Source organism: Argiope bruennichi, chromosome X1 (assembly GCF_947563725.1).
Source record: "Argiope bruennichi chromosome X1, qqArgBrue1.1, whole genome shotgun sequence".
Lineage (NCBI taxonomy): Eukaryota > Metazoa > Arthropoda > Arachnida > Araneae > Araneidae > Argiope > Argiope bruennichi.
In genome coordinates this window covers 122,085,716-122,112,068 of record NC_079162.1, presented here as the reverse complement: position 1 = coordinate 122,112,068, position 26,353 = coordinate 122,085,716, and the positions used below count along the sequence as shown (strand labels likewise).

The 26,353-nt window shown below is 25.8% G+C and overlaps 1 long non-coding RNA gene across 2 annotated transcripts; it reads left to right on the top strand.

Moving 5' to 3' along the window:
• Window positions 1-787: 787 nt before the first annotated feature.
• LOC129958527 (uncharacterized) lies at window positions 788-26,353 on the top strand. Of its 2 annotated transcripts, none has more exons than XR_008783234.1 (16): window positions 788-1,411; window positions 1,548-1,603; window positions 3,856-3,911; window positions 5,448-5,503; window positions 7,422-7,540; window positions 9,127-9,245; window positions 10,840-10,959; window positions 12,554-12,673; window positions 14,268-14,387; window positions 15,982-16,101; window positions 17,695-17,807; window positions 19,396-19,508; window positions 21,099-21,211; window positions 22,803-22,915; window positions 24,505-24,617; window positions 26,210-26,353. It is a non-coding gene; the product is annotated as an uncharacterized LOC129958527 (long non-coding RNA). The 2 variants fall into 2 exon arrangements; XR_008783233.1 differs by having other exon boundaries at window positions 788-1,426.

The window sequence follows — 26,353 nt, the reverse complement described above, 5'->3', positions numbered from 1 at the left end:
CCGTCCAAAATGCTCAAGAGTAACTTGTGGTGGGAAGGCCCTGCCTTTCTAAAAACCAGTGAGTATCCGTGCAGAGAAATTTCTGACACTGTGATAAAGGACGATGTAGACTGTGAACTCAAAAAAGTTGACTGTGAAAGTGTTTTAGTTACTACATTGAACAATTCATGTGTTACTGATATTCTTAATTGTAGTAATAGTTATACTAAAATATTGCATGTAATAAGTTATGTTTTCAGATTTCTCCACAACTTGAGGAGTCCAACTGAAAGGAGACTGGGTCCCTTGAAAACAGAGGAAATTAGGAAGGCTGAAACCTTCATAATAAAGGAAATCCAGAGTAGGGAATTTTCAGAAGAGTTAAGGTGTTTAATTAAAAAGAAACCTGTTCTTGGTAAAAGTATGTCATCGGATGAAAGATTTAATATTATTATGGATTGATGAAAATTGTACAACTTTCGATTCTGTTTCACCATTATGGTAATGTGATAGAACTGCTGTTTTATGGAAATTATTCTGTTACAGCAATTTTGTGAAATTTTTATATATTAACTGTTAAACTGCTTCATAGTATTGCATAAGAAATTGTGATTTAAATTAATGCAGCTATTTATATCAACTCATGTGAAAATTGAATATGAGATTAATATCTGTTAGTAATATATAGAAAAAAATATTTATTTTGTTATACATATTACTTACTTTATTAAATATTTTCTATTCTCTAGCTTTGTCCAAGTGGAAGGTAGAAAAAGATAATGTAAAAACCAATGAGTTAGTGCTTCTTAAAGATGAAAACCTACCCCCTCAAAAATGGGCATTAGGTAGAATAATTGAGTGTTATCTGGGTGAAGATAAAAGGGTCAGAGTTGTAAAAGTTAAAACACAATCTGGAGTTTATAAAAGAGCCATTTCAAAAATTTGTATTTTACCTATTGATGTGTAATCTTATATTAGTGTTCTTTATTGTGTGATTAATGTTATTACCTTGTAATGTGTAGTGTTTAAAATCTGAATTTGTGTGTTTTTATTCAGCATTGTGCATTGAATTGTGATATTTCATAGTTTTTCCTTGTGTGTGTGTGTTGACAACATTATGTCAAGGCGGGCGGTATGTTCCGACCTGTCACTGTGCTGCCCTCTTGCGGCAAAAGGGAAAACACTTCAGTGTATCGTGTAGCGTTAGCGAGTGTGTGTGCGGTAGCAGGGTAGCTGCTGCTAAGCAATGATGACCAGAATAAAAGGAAAAAAGAGTCCAAATTTATTCTTGTGGTGTGATTTTTTAATAATGTGAGAGCTATCGACATAAATTTAGTGCATGTGTAATCATAATTATTGTTATATTGCATCTTTGAAAGTCTTATTAACATGAAGAACCATATTCATATTCAGTACTCTATGTGCATTTAAAGTTTGTATTTGCCAGGTCTTTATTCCACTGTACATAAAAAAATCAAAATACATATTTTTTTCACGGCTGCTCAGTTTTTTTCATATTTGTCATTGTTATTATATCCTTTTATATTGATATTATATTTCTATTTCAGGTGTGGCTTTTGGTCATGACAAGAATGTTGTGATGTATTCTGAATATTGAGCAATGGTAAGTCATTTATAAAATTTTGCCATGAATATTAAAAATTGTAGTTTGCATTGAATGTAGTTCACTCATATAGTCTTTTAAAGCACAGTTTTTATATATAAATTCATGCATGTCTTATATTTCAAGTTTCAAACTTACAAAATAATTTTAACAAAGTTAAATTTCTTGTTTTGACATTTTAACACAATTCAGTTTTTAAAAAAAGGCTTTTATAAGTTATTATTGTTAAATTTTGCTCTAAGAATATTGAGGTATAAATATATTTACATTCCTTTGAGAATGAAAAAGGACATATTTCAAGTACAAAATTAGTAAATATAATATAACATGAGATTTTAGAACAACCACACATTGATGGATATAATTTGTTTTTTCTTTCAGATAATATATTATTGTTCATTATGCTCATAAACAGCCATGTCAATATGTCTTTAGTATTATAAAATAATTGAGTAATGAAATGAAAAATGTATATCTCAGAGTATTTTAAAAACTGTTTTTTTTGGTAAGAAATGTGAGGTGTCTTTTTTTTTTTAATTGGAGTAAAATGAATTTTTTTGTCAAAGATTCAGAAATGTAAAGAAATATCTTGTCTTCTATCTTCACCTATTTCTACACATTTCCATTGTTAGATAGTAAAATCACTTCTACTTTTATAACAGTTTTATTTTGCTGTGCATTGAAAAATTTGAATTTTAGAAAGTTTTGAAATTATACAGAATTTTACTCGAGATTTTTTATCTCCAAAATTCTATCAAATAATTATATTAAACAATTCTTTTTTTTATCTTTAGTGACACATATCGAGTATTGCTTTCGTTAGTATAATGTTTAGATTTGTCTTGAACCATTTTTTAAAGTAGAATGCGCTAACTATTTTTTAACTGTATTGTAATAATTTTAAAATATATTTCTTCATTACTTCGTATTTTTTTATACTATATATAGAAATGATCTTGCATCCATTAATTTCAATAGAAGTTATTGCATTTTTGTCTATAGTATATAAAAATATTCAGATATGTCTAAAGTTTTATTTATTTTTTCTTCTTTCATACTTTTTCTTATTTAATAACAGTAGATATATATTTATATATTTTTATCATATGCAAATTAAAATATGCATTTTAATGGATTCCTGCTATAATCAAAATAGTTTGGTCTTTACTCGGAATGAACTTTTGAAGTCTTTTTCTGCATTTACCTTCAGTGACATTATTTGAATTTGAATGTGCTTAGGAGTGTAGTAGGATCTTTCTTATTGTACTTTTTCTTTTTATTATTCCATTCTAATGAAACATTGAAGGCTCATTATTAATTATTATTATTCTTTTTACATCTTTGAATGCCATATTAACCTGGAAAACTATATCCACAATCATTGCTCTTTGTGCATTAAAAACTATTTAACTGAATTTCTACCATAGCAAATGCTATATATTGATGGATATAGTACTTTTTACTGGCAGATAATACATAGTTCTCCATTATGCTCATGAACTATCATACCAATATGCCTTAAGTCTCGTGAAGTAAAAAAAAGAAAAAAAGGAAAATTTCATATACCAACGTATTTTAAAAAGTTTATTTTAAAAGTGGAAACTGCTAAATGCCATTCTCTGTTTAAATTAAAGGAAATATTATTTGCATAGTGTGTAAAATTTTTAAAAATCCCATCTTCCATTTTCATATATATATCCACTTTCTTATACCAGTTACATTTCTGCATTTAAAATTTTAACACCTATCTATTTTCTAAAAAAATACTTACATAAGTGATCATAGTTAACTGTTTGCTCTGGAAATGTTGATAGGTTAATATATTTAAATATTTATTTTGATTTAAGGATGAGTGATATCCAAATTAAAGTACTCATTAAGCATATTTAAAAATTCTGAAGGTTTTAGAACTACCAGACATTAATGGATGTAATATTCTTTCAATTTTTTAAATTTAAGAATAAATAATTTCAGATTTTAATTGCAGATTGAGTAAATTTAATGCATCAGGATATTTTAAAATTACAACACATTCATTGAGGATATAATATATTTTTACTGGCAAATAATAGATAACTCTCCATTATGCTCATCAATAACTATTCCAATATGTGTTAAATTTTTGAAAAATTATAAACTTCTTTATACTACTGTTTATTATTTCCTTTTTTTATGAAAATTCAGTGCTCATTACTAATTATTGTAATTCATATTACATAGTTGAAAGTCTTATTAACATCAAGATATTTCAGGTGATGTTTTTGGAGATGACAAGAATGTTGTGATATGTTTTGAATATTATGCAGTGGTATGTAATTTATAAAACTTTGCCATAAATATTAAAGATTGTAGTTTGCATTGAATGTAGTGCATTCATATTCTTTTAAAGCACAGTTTTTATATATAAATTCATGCCTGCCATATATTTCTAGTTTCATACTTACAAAATAATTTTAAGAAAATTAAATTTCTTGTTTTGACATTTTACACAATTCAGTTTTTAAAAATGTGCTTGTATAAGTGACCATTGTGAACATTCAGCTCTGAGAATATAGATGTATAAATATATTTAAACTCCTTTGAGAATCAATAAGGACATATTTAAAGTACAAAATTAGTAAATTTAATGTATCATGAGAGTTTACAACAACCACACATTGATGGATGTAATTTGTTTTAACTATCAGATAATAGATCATTGATCATTATGCTCATAAACAACCACTTTAGTATTATAAAGTAAATAAGTAATGAAATGAAAATTTTATATCTTGAAAGTATTTAATTTCTTTTTTAGATGGTTATGATGCTAGATATTTTTTTAACTCGATTAAAATGATTTTTTTGCAAAGATTCAAAAATTTAAAGAAATATCTTGTCTTTTATCTTCACATATTTCTACACATTTCCATTGTTTGGTTGTAAAATCACTTCTGCTTTTATAAAGGTTTTATTCTGTTATGCATTGAAAAATTTGTAATTTTAGAGAGTTTTGAACTTATACAGAATTTTACTCCTGATTTTTTTTCTACAAAATTCTATCAAATGATTATTTTAAACAATTCTTTTTTTTTATCTTTAGAGACACATCTCGAGTATTGGTTTCGGTAAAATAATGTTTAGATTTCTCTTGAACCATTTTTTTAAATAGAATTCACTAACTATTTTTTACCTTTGTTCTAATAATTTTTAAATATTTTTTTTCATTATGTCGTATTTTATGTACTATATATATAAATGATCGTGGTTGCATTAATTTCATTTGAAATTATTGCATTTTTGTCTATAGTATATAAAAATATTAATATTCAGAAAAGTTTATATTATTATTTATTTTTTCTTATTTCATACTTTTTCTAATTTAATAACAGTAGTGTTTATTTTTTATATTTTTATCAGATGCAAATTAAAATATGCCTTTAAATGGATTCCTCTTATAATCAAAATGCTTTGGTCTTTACTCAGAATGAGCTTTAGAAGCCTTTTTTTTTTTCCATTTACCTTCAGTGACTTATTATTTGAATTTCAATATTCTTATGAGTGTAGTAGGATCGTTCTAATTGTACTTTCTCTTTTTATTATTCCATTCTAAACAAATATTCAAGGCTCATTACTAATTATTATTATTCATATTAATCTTTGAATACCATATTAACCTGGAAAACCATATTCACAATCATTGCTCTTTGTGCATTAAAATTTTGCTTTAGATAGGAATTTATTCCATTGAGCTTAATTGTTTTGTTTAATAGATGCTGAGGTGGTGCTTGTTATTTTTTTATTATAACTATGCCTTTTGATATTGATTGAATTTTAAATATATTATAAAATATTTCTATTTCAGATGGCACTTTTGGACATTACACGGTATACTTCTGATGTTTTGAATGTTGAACTATGGTATGTAATATAAAAACTTTTTCCCTGAAATGTTAAAGATGATAACTTGCATTGAATATAATGTACCCATATTTTCTCATATAGCCCAGTTATTATATATAAATTCATACTGGCCATATGTTTCCATTATGAAATGTAAAATATTTTTTAACATAACTAAATTTCTACCATACCAACTACTATATGTTGCTGGATATAATACTTTTTACTGGCAGATAATACATATTTCTCCATTGTGCTCATAAACTATCATACCATTATGTCTTTAGTTCCTATCGTACCAGTATGTCTTGAAGTAAAAACAGTAATGAAAGGAAATTTTCATATAACTAAGTATTTAAGAAAATCTTTTTTGAAAGTGGAAAATGCTAAATGCCTTTCTCTGTTTAAATAAAAGTAAATATTTGCAATGTGTCTAAATTGTTTTTTAAATCCCATCTTTCATTTTCATATATATATATGCACTTTCTTATTCCAGTTACATTTCTGCATTTGAAATTTTAACCCAAATCTATTTCAAAAAATACTTGCATAAGTGATCATAGTTAACTATTTGCACTGAAAATATTGATGGTTTAATATATTTAAATATTTATTTTGATTGAAGGATAAATGATATCAAAATTAAAGTACTCATTAAGCAAATTTAAAACTTCTGAAGGTTTTAGAACTGCCAGACATTAATAGATGTAGTAACCTTCTTTGCAGATAATGGACCATTCTACATTAAGCTGATACACAACATTCCTGTATATGTTGATATTTAATTTATAATTAGTCATCATATAAAAATAATGAAATGAAAATCTTATATCAGAATTTTTAAGTGTAATTTTTGATTGAAAATGTTTAATAGTTTAGCTTTTGTCTAGTTTAAGTAAAATTTAATAAGCAAAGAATCAATATAGAGAAGCATCATGTCTTCAACCTTAATGTATTTGTGCTTTTCTATATTTTTAGGATGTGAAATCACTTCTGCTGTTTATAAAGTATTTAATTTGCTGTGCATTGAAAAGTTGTGTTGTATTTTTAGAAAGGATTTAGTGAGTTTTATTATTGTGGTGAATTTTAGTCAATAATTTTTTTACTACAACATTCAATGAAATGGTTATGTTAAGCAAATCCTTTCTTGTCATTAATGACACATCGAATATTGGTTACATAATGTATTGTTTAGGGTTCACTTGAATCGTTCTTTGAAGCATATTGCATTAAATATTTTTTACCTGTGTTAAGATGCCACAGTTAAATATTTTTCTTCCTATTTTATACATGGCATATAAATTATTTCACTTGCATTTAATTGGAATGAAATTGTAGCAATTTTGTCTAAAAATTTCAAAATATTATTCTTCACAAATTTCGAATGATTTTTATTTTTTATTCTATATTTTTGTACTTTAATAGTAGTACTGCATATTAAATTTTTTTACTAGATACAAAATTCATTATGCACCTTTGATAATTACCTCTTATGATATTAAAATGTATTGGTATTTACTTTCAATCAGGTGTAGAAACGTTTTTTTTTTTTTCCCATTTTCCTCCAGTATTTTATTATATGTTTTTCAATGGTTTCAGTAATGTAGCAAGATTGCTATTCTTCTTCTTTCTCACTTTTTAAAATTCCACTGTAAAAAATAATTTAAGACTCGTTACCAATAATAATATTTCATATTACATATTTTAATATTTTATTGATTCTGAAAGCTCTATTCACATCCAGTAATTTCTGTGCATTTAAAGTATGCTTCAGCCACAGCATTTTTCCTGTCTACATAAGTGTGTCTCAATGTAATTTTTTTAATAGCTGCACATGTGTATCTTCTTTTAATTATAGTTATACCCTTTGATATAAACATACATATGATATTTATAGATGGAATTATAAATATATTATAAAATCTTTCTATTTCAGGTAATGTTTTTGGAGTTTGACTTTGTTTGATGGCGCAAGAGCCATGATGTTGGCTATGCTGTGCCAGTTTTTTGAAATGATACAGAATGTTCCTCATATGTTTTGAATTTTGAACAATGGTAAGTAATGTATGAAATTTTGCCTGAAGTGTTAAGAATGATAGATTCCATTGAATGTAGTGTACATATATGTTCTAATAAAGCCCATTTATTCCATATAAATTCTTGCTGACCATATATTTCTTGGTTGAAATGTTTCATACATAACTAAACTTCTTTTTTCATTTTAGCACTATTCTATTTAAAAGCAATACTTGCATAAGTGATCATAGTTAACTATTTGCACTGAAAATATTGATGGTTTAATATATTTAAATATTTATTTTGATTGAAGGATAAATGATATCAAAATTAAAGTACTCATTAAGCAAATTTAAAACTTCTGAAGGTTTTAGAACTGCCAGACATTAATAGATGTAGTAACCTTCTTTGCAGATAATGGACCATTCTACATTAAGCTGATACACAACATTCCTGTATATGTTGATATTTAATTTATAATTAGTCATCATATAAAAATAATGAAATGAAAATCTTATATCAGAATTTTTAAGTGTAATTTTTGATTGAAAATGTTTAATAGTTTAGCTTTTGTCTAGTTTAAGTAAAATTTAATAAGCAAAGAATCAATATAGAGAAGCATCATGTCTTCAACCTTAATGTATTTGTGCTTTTCTATATTTTTAGGATGTGAAATCACTTCTGCTGTTTATAAAGTATTTAATTTGCTGTGCATTGAAAAGTTGTGTTGTATTTTTAGAAAGGATTTAGTGAGTTTTATTATTGTGGTGAATTTTAGTCAATAATTTTTTTACTACAACATTCAATGAAATGGTTATGTTAAGCAAATCCTTTCTTGTCATTAATGACACATCGAATATTGGTTACATAATGTATTGTTTAGGGTTCACTTGAATCGTTCTTTGAAGCATATTGCATTAAATATTTTTTACCTGTGTTAAGATGCCACAGTTAAATATTTTTCTTCCTATTTTATACATGGCATATAAATTATTTCACTTGCATTTAATTGGAATGAAATTGTAGCAATTTTGTCTAAAAATTTCAAAATATTATTCTTCACAAATTTCTAATGATTTTTATTTTTTATTCTATATTTTTGTACTTTAATAGTAGTACTGCATATTAAATTTTTTTACTAGATACAAAATTCATTATGCACCTTTGATAATTACCTCTTATGATATTAAAATGTATTGGTATTTACTTTCAATCAGGTGTAGAAACGTTTTTTTTTTTTTTCCCATTTTCCTCCAGTATTTTATTATATGTTTTTCAATGGTTTCAGTAATGTAGCAAGATTGCTATTCTTCTTCTTTCTCACTTTTTAAAATTCCACTGTAAAAAATAATTTAAGACTCGTTACCAATAATAATATTTCATATTACATATTTTAATATTTTATTGATTCTGAAAGCTCTATTCACATCCAGTAATTTCTGTGCATTTAAAGTATGCTTCAGCCACAGCATTTTTCCTGTCTACATAAGTGTGTCTCAATGTAATTTTTTTAATAGCTGCACATGTGTATCTTCTTTTAATTATAGTTATACCCTTTGATATAAACATACATATGATATTTATAGATGGAATTATAAATATATTATAAAATCTTTCTATTTCAGGTAATGTTTTTGGAGTTTGACTTTGTTTGATGGCGCAAGAGCCATGATGTTGGCTATGCTGTGCCAGTTTTTTGAAAGGATACAGAATGTTCCTCATATGTTTTGAATTTTGAACAATGGTAAGTAATGTATGAAATTTTGCCTGAAGTGTTAAGAATGATAGATTCCATTGAATGTAGTGTACATATATGTTCTAATAAAGCCCATTTATTCCATATAAATTCTTGCTGACCATATATTTCTTGGTTGAAATGTTTCATACATAACTAAACTTCTTTTTTCATTTTAGCACTATTCTATTTAAAAGCAATACTTGCATAAGTAATCATTGTTTACATTGAGGTCTGAAAACATGGATAAATTAATATATTTAAATATTTATTTCGATTGAAGGATGAATGATATCAAAATTAAAGTGCTCATCAAGCAAATTTAAAACTTCTGTAGGTTTTAGAACAGCTAGACATTAATGGATGTAGTAATCTTCTTTGCAGATAATGGACCATTCTCCATTAAGCTGATACACAACCATTCCTGTATATGTTGATATTTAAATTATAATTGGTCATCATATAAAAATAATGAAATGAAAATCTTATATCAGAATTTTAAAAAAAGTGTAATTTTTGATTGAAAAACTTTAATAGTTTAGCTTTTGTCTAGTTTAAGTAAAATTTAATAAGCAAAGAATCAATATAAAGAAGCATCATATCTTCAAACTTAAAGTATTTGTGCTTTTCCATATTTTTAGGATGTGAAATCACTCACTTCTGCTGTTTATAAAGTATTTAATTTGCTGTGCATTGGAAAGTTGTGTTGTATTTTTAGAAAGGATTTAGTGAGTTTCATTATTGTGGTGAATTTTAGTCAATAATTTTTTTACTACAACATTCAATGAAATGGTTATGTTAAGCAGATCCTTTCTTGACTTTAATGCCACATCTCGAACATTTTTTACGTAATGTATTGTTTAGGGTTCACTTCAATCGTTCTTTGAAGCATATTGCATTAAATATTTTTTACCTGTGTTAAGATGCCACAGTTAAATATTTTTCTTCCTATTTTATGCATGGCATATAAATTTTTTCACTTGCATTTAATTGGAATGAAATTGTAGCAATTTTGTCTAAAAATTTCAAAATATTATTCTTCACAAATTTCTAATGATTTTTATTTTTTATTCTATATTTTTGTAATTTAATAGTAGTACTGCATGTTAAATTTTTTTACTAGATACAAATTTCATTATGCACCTTTGATAATTACCTCTTATGATATTAAAATGTATTGGTATTTACTTTCAATCAGGTGTAGAAACTTTTTTTATTTCCCTATTTTCCTCCAGTATTTTATTATATGTTTTTCAATGGTTTTAGTAATGTAGCAAGATTGCTATTCTTCTTCTTTCTCACTTTTTAAAATTCCACTGTAAAAAATAATTTAAGACTCGTTACCAATAATAATATTTCATATTACATATTTTAATATTTTATTTATTCTGAAAGCTCTATTCACATCCAGTAATTTCTGTGCATTTAAAGTATGCTTCAGCCACAGCATTATTCCTCTCTACATAAGTGTGTCTCAATGTAATTTTTTTAATAGATGCACATGTGTATCTTCTTTTAATTATAGTTATGCCCTTTGATATAAACATACATATGATATTTATAGATGGAATTATAAATATATTATAAAATCTTTCTATTTCAGGTAATGTTTTTGGAGTTTGACTTTGTTTGATGGCGCCAGAGCCATGATGTTGGCTATGCTGTGCCAGTTTTTTGGAAATGATACAGAATGTTCCTCATATGTTTTGAATTTTGAACAATGGTAAGTAATGTATGAAATTTTGCCTGAAGTGTTAAGAATGATAGATTCCATTGAATGTAGTGTACATATATGTTCTAATAAAGCCCATTTATTCCATATAAATTCTTGCTGACCATATATTTCTTGGTTGAAATGTTTCATACATAACTAAACTTCTTTTTTCATTTTAGCACTATTCTATTTAAAAGCAATACTTGCATAAGTAATCATTGTTTACATTGAGGTCTGAAAACATGGATAAATTAATATATTTAAATATTTATTTCGATTGAAGGATGAATGATATCAAAATTAAAGTGCTCATCAAGCAAATTTAAAACTTCTGTAGGTTTTAGAACAGCTAGACATTAATGGATGTAGTAATCTTCTTTGCAGATAATGGACCATTCTCCATTAAGCTGATACACAACCATTCCTGTATATGTTGATATTTAAATTATAATTGGTCATCATATAAAAATAATGAAATGAAAATCTTATATCAGAATTTTAAAAAAAGTGTAATTTTTGATTGAAAAACTTTAATAGTTTAGCTTTTGTCTAGTTTAAGTAAAATTTAATAAGCAAAGAATCAATATAAAGAAGCATCATATCTTCAAACTTAAAGTATTTGTGCTTTTCCATATTTTTAGGATGTGAAATCACTCACTTCTGCTGTTTATAAAGTATTTAATTTGCTGTGCATTGGAAAGTTGTGTTGTATTTTTAGAAAGGATTTAGTGAGTTTCATTATTGTGGTGAATTTTAGTCAATAATTTTTTTACTACAACATTCAATGAAATGGTTATGTTAAGCAAATCCTTTCTTGACTTTAATGACACATCTCGAACATTTTTTACGTAATGTATTGTTTAGGGTTCACTTCAATCGTTCTTTGAAGCATATTGCATTAAATATTTTTTACCTGTGTTAAGATGCCACAGTTAAATATTTTTCTTCCTATTTTATGCATGGCATATAAATTTTTTCACTTGCATTTAATTGGAATGAAATTGTAGCAATTTTGTCTAAAAATTTCAAAATATTATTCTTCACAAATTTCTAATGATTTTTATTTTTTATTCTATATTTTTGTAATTTAATAGTAGTACTGCATGTTAAATTTTTTTACTAGATACAAATTTCATTATGCACCTTTGATAATTACCTCTTATGATATTAAAATGTATTGGTATTTACTTTCAATCAGGTGTAGAAACTTTTTTTATTTCCCTATTTTCCTCCAGTATTTTATTATATGTTTTTCAATTGTTTTAGTAATGTAGCAAGATTGCTATTCTTCTTCTTTCTCACTTTTTAAAATTCCACTGTAAAAAATAATTTAAGACTCGTTACCAATAATAATATTTCATATTACATATTTTAATATTTTATTTATTCTGAAAGCTCTATTCACATCCAGTAATTTCTGTGCATTTAAAGTATGCTTCAGCCACAGCATTATTCCTCTCTACATAAGTGTGTCTCAATGTAATTTTTTTAATAGATGCACATGTGTATCTTCTTTTAATTATAGTTATGCCCTTTGATATAAACATACATATGATATTTATAGATGGAATTATAAATATATTATAAAATCTTTCTATTTCAGGTAATGTTTTTGGAGTTTGACTTTGTTTGATGGCGCCAGAGCCATGATGTTGGCTATGCTGTGCCAGTTTTTTGGAAATGATACAGAATGTTCCTCATATGTTTTGAATTTTGAACAATGGTAAGTAATGTATGAAATTTTGCCTGAAGTGTTAAGAATGATAGATTCCATTGAATGTAGTGTACATATATGTTCTAATAAAGCCCATTTATTCCATATAAATTCTTGCTGACCATATATTTCTTGGTTGAAATGTTTCATACGTAACTAAACTTCTTTTTTCATTTTAGCACTATTCTATTTAAAAGCAATACTTGCATAAGTAATCATTATTTACATTGAGGTCTGAAAACATGGATAAATTAATATATTTAAATATTTATTTCGATTGAAGGCTGAATGATATCAAAATTAAAGTGCTCATCAAGCAAATTTAAAACTTCTGTAGGTTTTAGAACAGCTAGACATTAATGGATGTAGTAATCTTCTTTGCAGATAATGGACCATTCTCCATTAAGCTGATACACAACCATTCCTGTATATGTTGATATTTAAATTATAATTGGTCATCATATAAAAATAATGAAATGAAAATCTTATATCAGAATTTTAAAAAAAGTGTAATTTTTGATTGAAAAACTTTAATAGTTTAGCTTTTGTCTAGTTTAAGTAAAATTTAATAAGCAAAGAATCAATATAAAGAAGCATCATATCTTCAAACTTAAAGTATTTGTGCTTTTCCATATTTTTAGGATGTGAAATCACTCACTTCTGCTGTTTATAAAGTATTTAATTTGCTGTGCATTGGAAAGTTGTGTTGTATTTTTAGAAAGGATTTAGTGAGTTTCATTATTGTGGTGAATTTTAGTCAATAATTTTTTTACTACAACATTCAATGAAATGGTTATGTTAAGCAAATCCTTTCTTGACTTTAATGACACATCTCGAACATTTTTTACGTAATGTATTGTTTAGGGTTCACTTCAATCGTTCTTTGAAGCATATTGCATTAAATATTTTTTACCTGTGTTAAGATGCCACAGTTAAATATTTTTCTTCCTATTTTATGCATGGCATATAAATTTTTTCACTTGCATTTAATTGGAATGAAATTGTAGCAATTTTGTCTAAAAATTTCAAAATATTATTCTTCACAAATTTCTAATGATTTTTATTTTTTATTCTATATTTTTGTAATTTAATAGTAGTACTGCATGTTAAATTTTTTTACTAGATACAAATTTCATTATGCACCTTTGATAATTACCTCTTATGATATTAAAATGTATTGGTATTTACTTTCAATCAGGTGTAGAAACTTTTTTTATTTCCCTATTTTCCTCCAGTATTTTATTATATGTTTTTCAATGGTTTTAGTAATGTAGCAAGATTGCTATTCTTCTTCTTTCTCACTTTTTAAAATTCCACTGTAAAAAATAATTTAAGACTCGTTACCAATAATAATATTTCATATTACATATTTTAATATTTTATTTATTCTGAAAGCTCTATTCACATCCAGTAATTTCTGTGCATTTAAAGTATGCTTCAGCCACAGCATTATTCCTCTCTACATAAGTGTGTCTCAATGTAATTTTTTTAATAGATGCACATGTGTATCTTCTTTTAATTATAGTTATGCCCTTTGATATAAACATACATATGATATTTATAGATGGAATTATAAATATATTATAAAATCTTTCTATTTCAGGTAATGTTTTTGGAGTTTGACTTTGTTTGATGGCGCCAGAGCCATGATGTTGGCTATGCTGTGCCAGTTTTTTGGAAATGATACAGAATGTTCCTCATATGTTTTGAATTTTGAACAATGGTAAGTAATGTATGAAATTTTGCCTGAAGTGTTAAGAATGATAGATTCCATTGAATGTAGTGTACATATATGTTCTAATAAAGCCCATTTATTCCATATAAATTCTTGCTGACCATATATTTCTTGGTTGAAATGTTTCATACGTAACTAAACTTCTTTTTTCATTTTAGCACTATTCTATTTAAAAGCAATACTTGCATAAGTAATCATTATTTACATTGAGGTCTGAAAACATGGATAAATTAATATATTTAAATATTTATTTCGATTGAAGGCTGAATGATATCAAAATTAAAGTGCTCATCAAGCAAATTTAAAACTTCTGTAGGTTTTAGAACAGCTAGACATTAATGGATGTAGTAATCTTCTTTGCAGATAATGGACCATTCTCCATTAAGCTGATACACAACCATTCCTGTATATGTTGATATTTAAATTATAATTGGTCATCATATAAAAATAATGAAATGAAAATCTTATATCAGAATTTTAAAAAAAGTGTAATTTTTGATTGAAAAACTTTAATAGTTTAGCTTTTGTCTAGTTTAAGTAAAATTTAATAAGCAAAGAATCAATATAAAGAAGCATCATATCTTCAAACTTAAAGTATTTGTGCTTTTCCATATTTTTAGGATGTGAAATCACTCACTTCTGCTGTTTATAAAGTATTTAATTTGCTGTGCATTGGAAAGTTGTGTTGTATTTTTAGAAAGGATTTAGTGAGTTTCATTATTGTGGTGAATTTTAGTCAATAATTTTTTTACTACAACATTCAATGAAATGGTTATGTTAAGCAAATCCTTTCTTGACTTTAATGACACATCTCGAACATTTTTTACGTAATGTATTGTTTAGGGTTCACTTCAATCGTTCTTTGAAGCATATTGCATTAAATATTTTTTACCTGTGTTAAGATGCCACAGTTAAATATTTTTCTTCCTATTTTATGCATGGCATATAAATTTTTTCACTTGCATTTAATTGGAATGAAATTGTAGCAATTTTGTCTAAAAATTTCAAAATATTATTCTTCACAAATTTCTAATGATTTTTATTTTTTATTCTATATTTTTGTAATTTAATAGTAGTACTGCATGTTAAATTTTTTTACTAGATACAAATTTCATTATGCACCTTTGATAATTACCTCTTATGATATTAAAATGTATTGGTATTTACTTTCAATCAGGTGTAGAAACTTTTTTTATTTCCCTATTTTCCTCCAGTATTTTATTATATGTTTTTCAATGGTTTTAGTAATGTAGCAAGATTGCTATTCTTCTTCTTTCTCACTTTTTAAAATTCCACTGTAAAAAATAATTTAAGACTCGTTACCAATAATAATATTTCATATTACATATTTTAATATTTTATTTATTCTGAAAGCTCTATTCACATCCAGTAATTTCTGTGCATTTAAAGTATGCTTCAGCCACAGCATTATTCCTCTCTACATAAGTGTGTCTCAATGTAATTTTTTTAATAGCTGCACATGTGTATCTTCTTTTAATTATAGTTATGCCCTTTGATATAAACATACATATGATATTTATAGATGGAATTATAAATATATTATAAAATCTTTCTATTTCAGGTAATGTTTTTGGAGTTTGACTTTGTTTGATGGCGCCAGAGCCATGATGTTGGCTATGCTGTGCCAGTTTTTTGGAAATGATACAGAATGTTCCTCATATGTTTTGAATTTTGAACAATGGTAAGTAATGTATGAAATTTTGCCTGAAGTGTTAAGAATGATAGATTCCATTGAATGTAGTGTACATATATGTTCTAATAAAGCCCATTTATTCCATATAAATTCTTGCTGACCATATATTTCTTGGTTGAAATGTTTCATACGTAACTAAACTTCTTTTTTCATTTTAGCACTATTCTATTTAAAAGCAATACTTGCATAAGTAATCATTATTTACATTGAGGTCTGAAAACATGGATAAATTAATATATTTAAATATTTATTTCGATTGAAGGCTGAATGATATCAAAATTAAAGTGCTCATCAAGCAAATTTAAAACTTCTGTAGGTTTTAGAACAGCTAGACATTAATGGATGTAGTAATCTTCTTTGCAGATAATGGACCATTCTCCATTAAGCTGATACACAACCATTCCTGTATATGTTGATATTTAAATTATAATTGGTCATCATATAAAAATAATGAAATGAAAATCTTATATCAGAATTTTAAAAAAAGTGTAATTTTTGATTGAAAAACTTTAATAGTTTAGCTTTTGTCTAGTTTAAGTAAAATTTAATAAGCAAAGAATCAATATAAAGAAGCATCATATCTTCAAACTTAAAGTATTTGTGCTTTTCCATATTTTTAGGATGTGAAATCACTCACTTCTGCTGTTTATAAAGTATTTAATTTGCTGTGCATTGGAAAGTTGTGTTGTATTTTTAGAAAGGATTTAGTGAGTTTCATTATTGTGGTGAATTTTAGTCAATAATTTTTTTTACTACAACATTCAATGAAATGGTTATGTTAAGCAAATCCTTTCTTGACTTTAATGACACATCTCGAACATTTTTTACGTAATGTATTGTTTAGGGTTCACTTCAATCGTTCTTTGAAGCATATTGCATTAAATATTTTTTACCTGTGTTAAGATGCCACAGTTAAATATTTTTCTTCCTATTTTATGCATGGCATATAAATTTTTTCACTTGCATTTAATTGGAATGAAATTGTAGCAATTTTGTCTAAAAATTTCAAAATATTATTCTTCACAAATTTCTAATGATTTTTATTTTTTATTCTATATTTTTGTAATTTAATAGTAGTACTGCATGTTAAATTTTTTTACTAGATACAAATTTCATTATGCACCTTTGATAATTACCTCTTATGATATTAAAATGTATTGGTATTTACTTTCAATCAGGTGTAGAAACTTTTTTTATTTCCCTATTTTCCTCCAGTATTTTATTATATGTTTTTCAATGGTTTTAGTAATGTAGCAAGATTGCTATTCTTCTTCTTTCTCACTTTTTAAAATTCCACTGTAAAAAATAATTTGACTCGTTACCAATAATAATATTTCATATTACATATTTTAATATTTTATTTATTCTGAAAGCTCTATTCACATCCAGTAATTTCTGTGCATTTAAAGTATGCTTCAGCCACAGCATTATTCCTCTCTACATAAGTGTGTCTCAATGTAATTTTTTTAATAGATGCACATGTGTATCTTCTTTTAATTATAGTTATGCCCTTTGATATAAACATACATATGATATTTATAGATGGAATTATAAATATATTATAAAATCTTTCTATTTCAGGTAATGTTTTTGGAGTTTGTTTGATGGCGCAAGAGCCATGATGTTGACTATGCTGTGCCATTTTTTGGAAATGATACAGAATGTTCCTCATATGTTTTGAATTTTGAACAATGGTAAGTAATATATGAAATTTTGCCTGAAGTGTTAAGAATGATAGATTCCATTGAATGTAGTGTACATATATGTTCTAATAAAGCCCATTTATTCCATATAAATTCTTGCTGACCATATATTTCTTGGTTGAAATGCTTCATACATAACTAAACTTCTTTTTTCATTTTAGCACTATTCTATTTAAAAGCAATACTTGCATAAGTAATCATTGTTTCTATTGAGGTCTGAAAACATGGATGAATTAATATATTTAAATATTTATTTCGATTGAAGGATGAATGATATCAAAATTAAAGTGCTCATCAAGCAAATTAAAAACTTCTGTAGGTTTTAGAACTGCCAGACATTAATGGATGTAGTAATCTTCTTTGCAGATAATGGACCATTCTCCATTAAGCTGATACCCAACCATTCCTGTATATGCTGATATTTAATTTATAATTAGTCATCATATAAAAATAATGAAATGAAAATCTTATATCAGAATTTTATAAAAAGTGTAATTTTTGATTGAAAATGTTTCATAGTTTAGCTTTTGTCTAGTTTAAGTAAAATTTAATAAGCAAAGAATCAATATAAAGAAGCATCATGTCTTCAACCGTAATGTATTTGTGCTTTTACATATTTTTAGGATTTGAAATCACTTCTGTTGTTTATAAAGTATTTAATTTGCTGTGCATTGAAAAGTTGTGTTGTATTTTTAGAAAGGATTTAGTGAGTTTTATTATTGTGGTGAATTTTAGTCAATAATTTTTTTACTACAACATTCAATGAAATGGTTATGTTAAGCAAATCCTTTCTTGTCTTTAATGACACATCTCGAATATTGGTTACGTAATGTATTGTTTAGGGTTCACTTGAATCGTTTTTTGAAGCATATTGCATTAAATATTTTTTACCTGTGTTAAGATGCCACAGTTAAATATTTTTCTTCCTATTTTATGCATGGCATATAAATTTTTTCACTTGCATTTAATTGGAATGAAATTGTAGCAATTTTGTCTAAAAATTTCAAAATATTATTCTTCACAAATTTCTAATGATTTTTATTTTTTATTCTATATTTTTGTAATTTAATAGTAGTACTGCATATTAAATTTTTTTACTAGATACAAATTTCATTATGCAGCTTTGATAATTACCTCTTATGATATTAAAATGTATTGGTATTTACTTTCAATCAGGTGTAGAAACTTTTTTTTTTCCCATTTTCCTCCAGTATTTTATTATATGTTTTTCAATGGTTTTAGTAATGTAGCAAGATTGCTATTCTTCTTCTTTCTCACTTTTTAAAATTCCACTGTAAAAAATAGATTAAGGCTCGTTACCAATAATAATATTTCATATTACATATTTTAATATTTTATTGATTCTGAAAGCTCTATTCACATCCAGTAATTTCTGTACTTTAAAAGTATGCTTCAGTCACAGCATTATTCCTCTCTACATAAGTGTGTCTCAATGTAATTTTTTTAATAGCTGCACATGTGAATCCTCTTTTAATTATAGTTATACCCTTTGATATAAACATACATATGATATTTATAGATGGAATTATAAATATATTATAAAATCTTTCTATTTCAGGTAATGTTTTTGGAGTTTGTTTGATGGCGCAAGAGCCATGATGTTGACTATGCTGTGCCATTTTTTGGAAATGATACAGAATGTTCCTGATATGTTTTGAATTTTGAACAATGGTAAGTAATATATGAAATTTTGCCTGAAGTGTTAAGAATGATAGATTCCATTGAATGTAGAGTACATATATGTTCTAATAAAGCCCATTTATTCCATATAAATTCTTGCTGACCATATATTTCTTGGTTGAAATGTTTCATACATAACTAAACTTCTTTTTTCATTTTAGCACTATTCTATTTAAAAGCAATACTTGCATAAGTAATCATTGTTTCTATTGAGGTCTGAAAACATGGATGAATTAATATATTTAAATATTTATTTTGATTGAAGGATGAATGATATCAAAATTAAAGTGCTCATCAAGCAAATATAAAACTTCTGTAGGTTTTAGAACTGCCAGACATTAATGGATGTAGTAATCTTCTTTGCAGATAATGGACCATTCTCCATTAAGCTGATACCCAACCATTCCTGTATATGCTGATATTTAATTTATAATTAGTCATCATATAAAAATAATGAAATGAAAATCTTATATCAGAATTTTATAAAAAGTGTAATTTTTGATTGAAAATGTTTCATAGTTTAGCTTTTGTCTAGTTTAAGTAAAATTTAATAAGCAAAGAATCAATATAAAGAAGCATCATGTCTTCAACCGTAATGTATTTGTGCTTTTACATATTTTTAGGATTTGAAATCACTTCTGTTGTTTATAAAGTATTTAATTTGCTGTGCATTGAAAAGTTGTGTTGTATTTTTAGAAAGGATTTAGTGAGTTTTATTATTGTGGTGAATTTTAGTCAATAATTTTTTTACTACAACATTCAATGAAATGGTTATGTTAAGCAAATCCTTTCTTGTCTTTAATGACACATCTCGAATATTGGTTACGTAATGTATTGTTTAGGGTTCACTTGAATCGTTTTTTGAAGCATATTGCATTAAATATTTTTTACCTGTGTTAAGATGCCACAGTTAAATATTTTTCTTCCTATTTTATGCATGGCATATAAATTTTTTCACTTGCATTTAATTGGAATGAAATTGTAGCAATTTTGTCTAAAAATTTCAAAATATTATTCTTCACAAATTTCTAATGATTTTTATTTATTATTCTATATTTTTGTAATTTAATAGTAGTACTGCATATTAAATTTTTTTACTAGATACAAATTTCATTATGCACCTTTGATAATTACCTCTTATGATATTAAAATGTATTGGTATTTACTTTTAATTAGGTGTAGAAACTTTTTTTTTTTTCCCATTTTCCTCCAGTATTTTATTATATGTTTTTCAATGGTTTTAGTAATGTAGCAAGATTGCTATTCTTCTTCTTTCTCACTTATTAAAATTCCACTGTAAAAAATAGATTAAGGCTCGTTACCAATAATAATATTTCATATTACATATTTTAATATTTTATTGATTCTGAAAGCTCTATTCACATCCAGTAATTTCTGTGCTTTAAAAGTATGCTTCAGCCACAGCATTATTCCTCTCTACATAAGTGTGTCTCAATGTAATTTTTTTAATAGCTGCACATGTGTATCTTCTTTTAATTATAGTTATACCCTTTGATATAAACATACATACGATATTTATAGATGGAATTATAAATATATCATAAAATCTTTCTATTTCAGGTAATGTTTTTGGAGTTTGTTTGATGGCACAAGAGCCATGATGTTGACTATGCTGTGCCATTTTTTGGAAATGATACAGAATGTTCCTCATATGTTTTGAATTTTGAACAATGGTAAGTAATGTATGAAATTTTGCCTGAAGTGTTAAGAATGATAGATTCCATTGAATGTAGTGTACATATATGTTCTAATAAAGCCCATTTATTCCATATAAATTCTTGCTGACCATATATTTCTTGGTTGAAATGTTTCATACATAACTAAACTTCTTTTTTCATTTTAGCACTATTCTATTTAAAAGCAATACTTGCATAAGTAATCATTGTTTACATTGAGGTCTGAAAACATGGATAAATTAATATATTTAAATATTTATTTCGATTGAAGGATGAATGATATCAAAATTAAAGTGCTCATCAAGCAAATTTAAAACTTCTGTAGGTTTTAGAACAGCTAGACATTAATGGATGTAGTAATCTTCTTTGCAGATAATGGACCATTCTCCATTAAGCTGATACACAACCATTCCTGTATATGTTGATATTTAAATTATAATTGGTCATCATATAAAAATAATGAAATGAAAATCTTATATCAGAATTTTTAAAAAAGTGTAATTTTTGATTGAAAAACTTTAATAGTTTAGTTTTTGTCTAGTTTAAGTAAAATTTAATAAGCAAAGAATCAATATAAAGAAGCATCATGTCTTCATCCTTAATGTATTTGTGCTTTTCCATATTTTTAGGATGTGAAATCACTTCTGTTGTTTATAAAGTATTTAATTTGCTGTGCATTGAAAAGTTGTGTTGTATTTTTAGAAAGGATTTAGTGAGTTTTATTATTGTGGTGAATTTTAGTCAATAATTTTTTTTACTACAACATTCAATGAAATGGTTATGTTAAGCAAATCTTTTCTTGTCTTTAATGACACATCTCGAATATTGGTTACGTAATGTATTGTTTAGGGTTCACTTGAATCGTTTTTTGAAGCATATTGCATTAAATATTTTTTACCTGTGTGAAGATGCCACAGTTAAATATTTTTCTTCCTATTTTATGCATGGCATATAAATTTTTTCACTTGCATTTAATTGGAATGAAATTGTAGCAATTTTGTCTAAAAATTTCAAAATATTATTCTTCACAAATTTCTAATGATTTTTATTTTTTATTCTATATTTTTGTAATTTAATAGTAGTACTGCATGTTAAATTTTTTTACTAGATACAAATTTCATTATGCACCTTTGATAATTACCTCTTATGATATTAAAATGTATTGGTATTTACTTTCAATCAGGTGTAGAAACTTTTTTTATTTCCCTATTTTCCTCCAGTATTTTATTATATGTTTTTCAATGGTTTTAGTAATGTAGCAAGATTGCTATTCTTCTTCTTTCTCACTTTTTAAAATTCCACTGTAAAAAATAGATTAAGGCTCGTTACCGATAATAATATTTCATATTACATATTTTAATATTTTATTGATTCTGAAAGCTCTATTCACATCCAGTAATTTCTGTGCTTTAAAAGTATGCTTCAGCCACAGCATTATTCCTCTCTACATAAGTGTGTCTCAATGTAATTTTTTTAATAGCTGCACATGTGAATCCTCTTTTAATTATAGTTATACCCTTTGATATAAACATACATACGATATTTATAGATGGAATTATAAATATATCATAAAATCTTTCTATTTCAGGTAATGTTTTTGGAGTTTGTTTGATGGCGCAAGAGCCATGATGTTGACTATGCTGTGCCATTTTTTGGCAATGATACAGAATGTTCCTGATATGTTTTGAATTTTGAACAATGGTAAGTAATATATGAAATTTTGCCTGAAGTGTTAAGAATGATAGATTCCATTGAATGTAGTGTACATATATGTTCTAATAAAGCCTATTTATTCCATATAAATTCTTGCTGACCATATATTTCTTGGTTGAAATGTTTCATACATAACTAAACTTCTTTTTTCATTTTAGCACTATTCTATTTAAAAGCAATACTTGCATAAGTAATCATTCTTTCTATTGAGGTCTGAAAACATGGATGAATTAATATATTTAAATATTTATTTCGATTGAAGGATGAATGATATCAAAATTAAAGTGCTCATCAAGCAAATATAAAACTTCTGTAGGTTTTAGAACTGCCAGACATTAATGGATGTTGTAATCTTCTTTGCAGATAATGGACCATTCTCCATTAAGCTGATACCCAACCATTCCTGTATATGCTGATATTTAATTTATAATTAGTCATCATATAAAAATAATGAAATGAAAATCTTATATCAGAATTTTAAAAAAAGTGTAATTTTTGATTGAAAAACTTTAATAGTTTAGTTTTTGTCTAGTTTAAGTAAAATTTAATAAGCAAAGAATCAATATAAAGAAGCATCATGTCTTCAACCGTAATGTATTTGTGCTTTTACATATTTTTAGGATTTGAAATCACTTCTGTTGTTTATAAAGTATTTAATTTGCTGTGCATTGAAAAGTTGTGTTGTATTTTTAGAAAGGATTTAGTGAGTTTTATTATTGTGGTGAATTTTAGTCAATAATTTTTTTACTACAACATTCAATGAAATGGTTATGTTAAGCAAATCCTTTCTTGTCTTTAATGACACATCTCGAATATTGGTTACGTAATGTATTGTTTAGGGTTCACTTGAATCGTTTTTTGAAGCATATTGCATTAAATATTTTTTACCTGTGTTAAGATGCCACAGTTAAATATTTTTCTTCCTATTTTATGCATGGCATATAAATTTTTTCACTTGCATTTAATTGGAATGAAATTGTAGCAATTTTGTCTAAAAATTTCAAAATATTATTCTTCACAAATTTCTAATGATTTTTATTTTTTATTCTATATTTTTGTAATTTAATAGTAGTACTGCATATTAAATTTTTTTACTAGATACAAATTTCATTATGCACCTTTGATAATTACCTCTTATGATATTAAAATGTATTGGTATTTACTTTCAATCAGGTGTAGAAACTTTTTTTTTTCCCCATTTTCCTCCAGTATTTTATTATATGTTTTTCAATGGTTTTAGTAATGTAGCAAGATTGCTATTCTTCTTCTTTCTCACTTTTTAAAATTCCACTGTAAAAAATAGATTAAGGCTCGTTACCAATAATAATATTTCATATTACATATTTTAATATTTTATTGATTCTGAAAGCTCTATTCACATCCAGTAATTTCTGTACTTTAAAAGTATGCTTCAGTCACAGCATTATTCCTCTCTACATAAGTGTGTCTCAATGTAATTTTTTTAATAGCTGCACATGTGAATCCTCTTTTAATTATAGTTATACCCTTTGATATAAACATACATATGATATTTATAGATGGAATTATAAATATATTATAAAATCTTTCTATTTCAGGTAATGTTTTTGGAGTTTGTTTGATGGCGCAAGAGCCATGATGTTGACTATGCTGTGCCATTTTTTGGAAATGATACAGAATGTTCCTGATATGTTTTGAATTTTGAACAATGGTAAGTAATATATGAAATTTTGCCTGAAGTGTTAAGAATGATAGATTCCATTGAATGTAGAGTACATATATGTTCTAATAAAGCCCATTTATTCCATATAAATTCTTGCTGACCATATATTTCTTGGTTGAAATGTTTCATACATAACTAAACTTCTTTTTTCATTTTAGCACTATTCTATTTAAAAGCAATACTTGCATAAGTAATCATTGTTTACATTGAGGTCTGAAAACATGGATAAATTAATATATTTAAATATTTATTTCGATTGAAGGATGAATGATATCAAAATTAAAGTGCTCATCAAGCAAATTTAAAACTTCTGTAGGTTTTAGAACAGCTAGACATTAATGGATGTAGTAATCTTCTTTGCAGATAATGGACCATTCTCCATTAAGCTGATACACAACCATTCCTGTATATGTTGATATTTAAATTATAATTGGTCATCATATAAAAATAATGAAATGAAAATCTTATATCAGAATTTTATAAAAAGTGTAATTTTTGATTGAAAATGTTTCATAGTTTAGCTTTTGTCTAGTTTAAGTAAAATTTAATAAGCAAAGAATCAATATAAAGAAGCATCATGTCTTCAACCGTAATGTATTTGTGCTTTTCCATATTTTTAGGATGTGAAATCACTTCTGTTGTTTATAAAGTATTTAATTTGCTGTGCATTGAAAAGTTGTGTTGTATTTTTAGAAAGGATTTAGTGAGTTTTATTATTGTGGTGAATTTTAGTCAATAATTTTTTTTACTACAACATTCAATGAAATGGTTATGTTAAGCAAATCTTTTCTTGTCTTTAATGACACATCTCGAATATTGGTTACGTAATGTATTGTTTAGGGTTCACTTGAATCGTTTTTTGAAGCATATTGCATTAAATATTTTTTACCTGTGTTAAGATGCCACAGTTAAATATTTTTCTTCCTATTTTATGCATGGCATATAAATTTTTTTCACTTGCATTTAATTGGAATGAAATTGTAGCAATTTTGTCTAAAAATTTCAAAATATTATTCTTCACAAATTTCTAATGATTTTTATTTTTTATTCTATATTTTTGTAATTTAATAGTAGTACTGCATATTAAATTTTTTTACTAGATACAAATTTCATTATGCACCTTTGATAATTACCTCTTATGATATTAAAATGTATTGGTATTTACTTTCAATCAGGTGTAGAAATTTTTTTTTTTTCCCCATCTTCCTCCAGTATTTTATTATATGTTTTTCAATGGTTTTAGTAATGTAGCAAGATTGCTATTCTTCTTCTTTCTCACTTATTAAAATTCCACTGTAAAAAATAGATTAAGGCTCGTTACCAATAATAATATTTCATATTACATATTTTAATATTTTATTGATTCTGAAAGCTCTATTCACATCCAGTAATTTCTGTGCTTTAAAAGTATGCTTCAGCCACAGCATTATTCCTCTCTACATAAGTGTGTCTCAATGTAATTTTTTTAATAGCTGCACATGTGTATCTTCTTTTAATTATAGTTATACCCTTTGATATAAACATACATATGATATTTATAGATGGAATTATAAATATATTATAAAATCTTTCTATTTCAGGTGATGTTTTTGGAAATGTCACAGAATGTTCCTGATATGTTTTGAATATTGAACAATGGTTAATATTATATGAACTTTTGCCTGAAATGTTAAAAATTATAGATTGCATTGAATGTAATGTACATATATGTTCTAATTAATAAA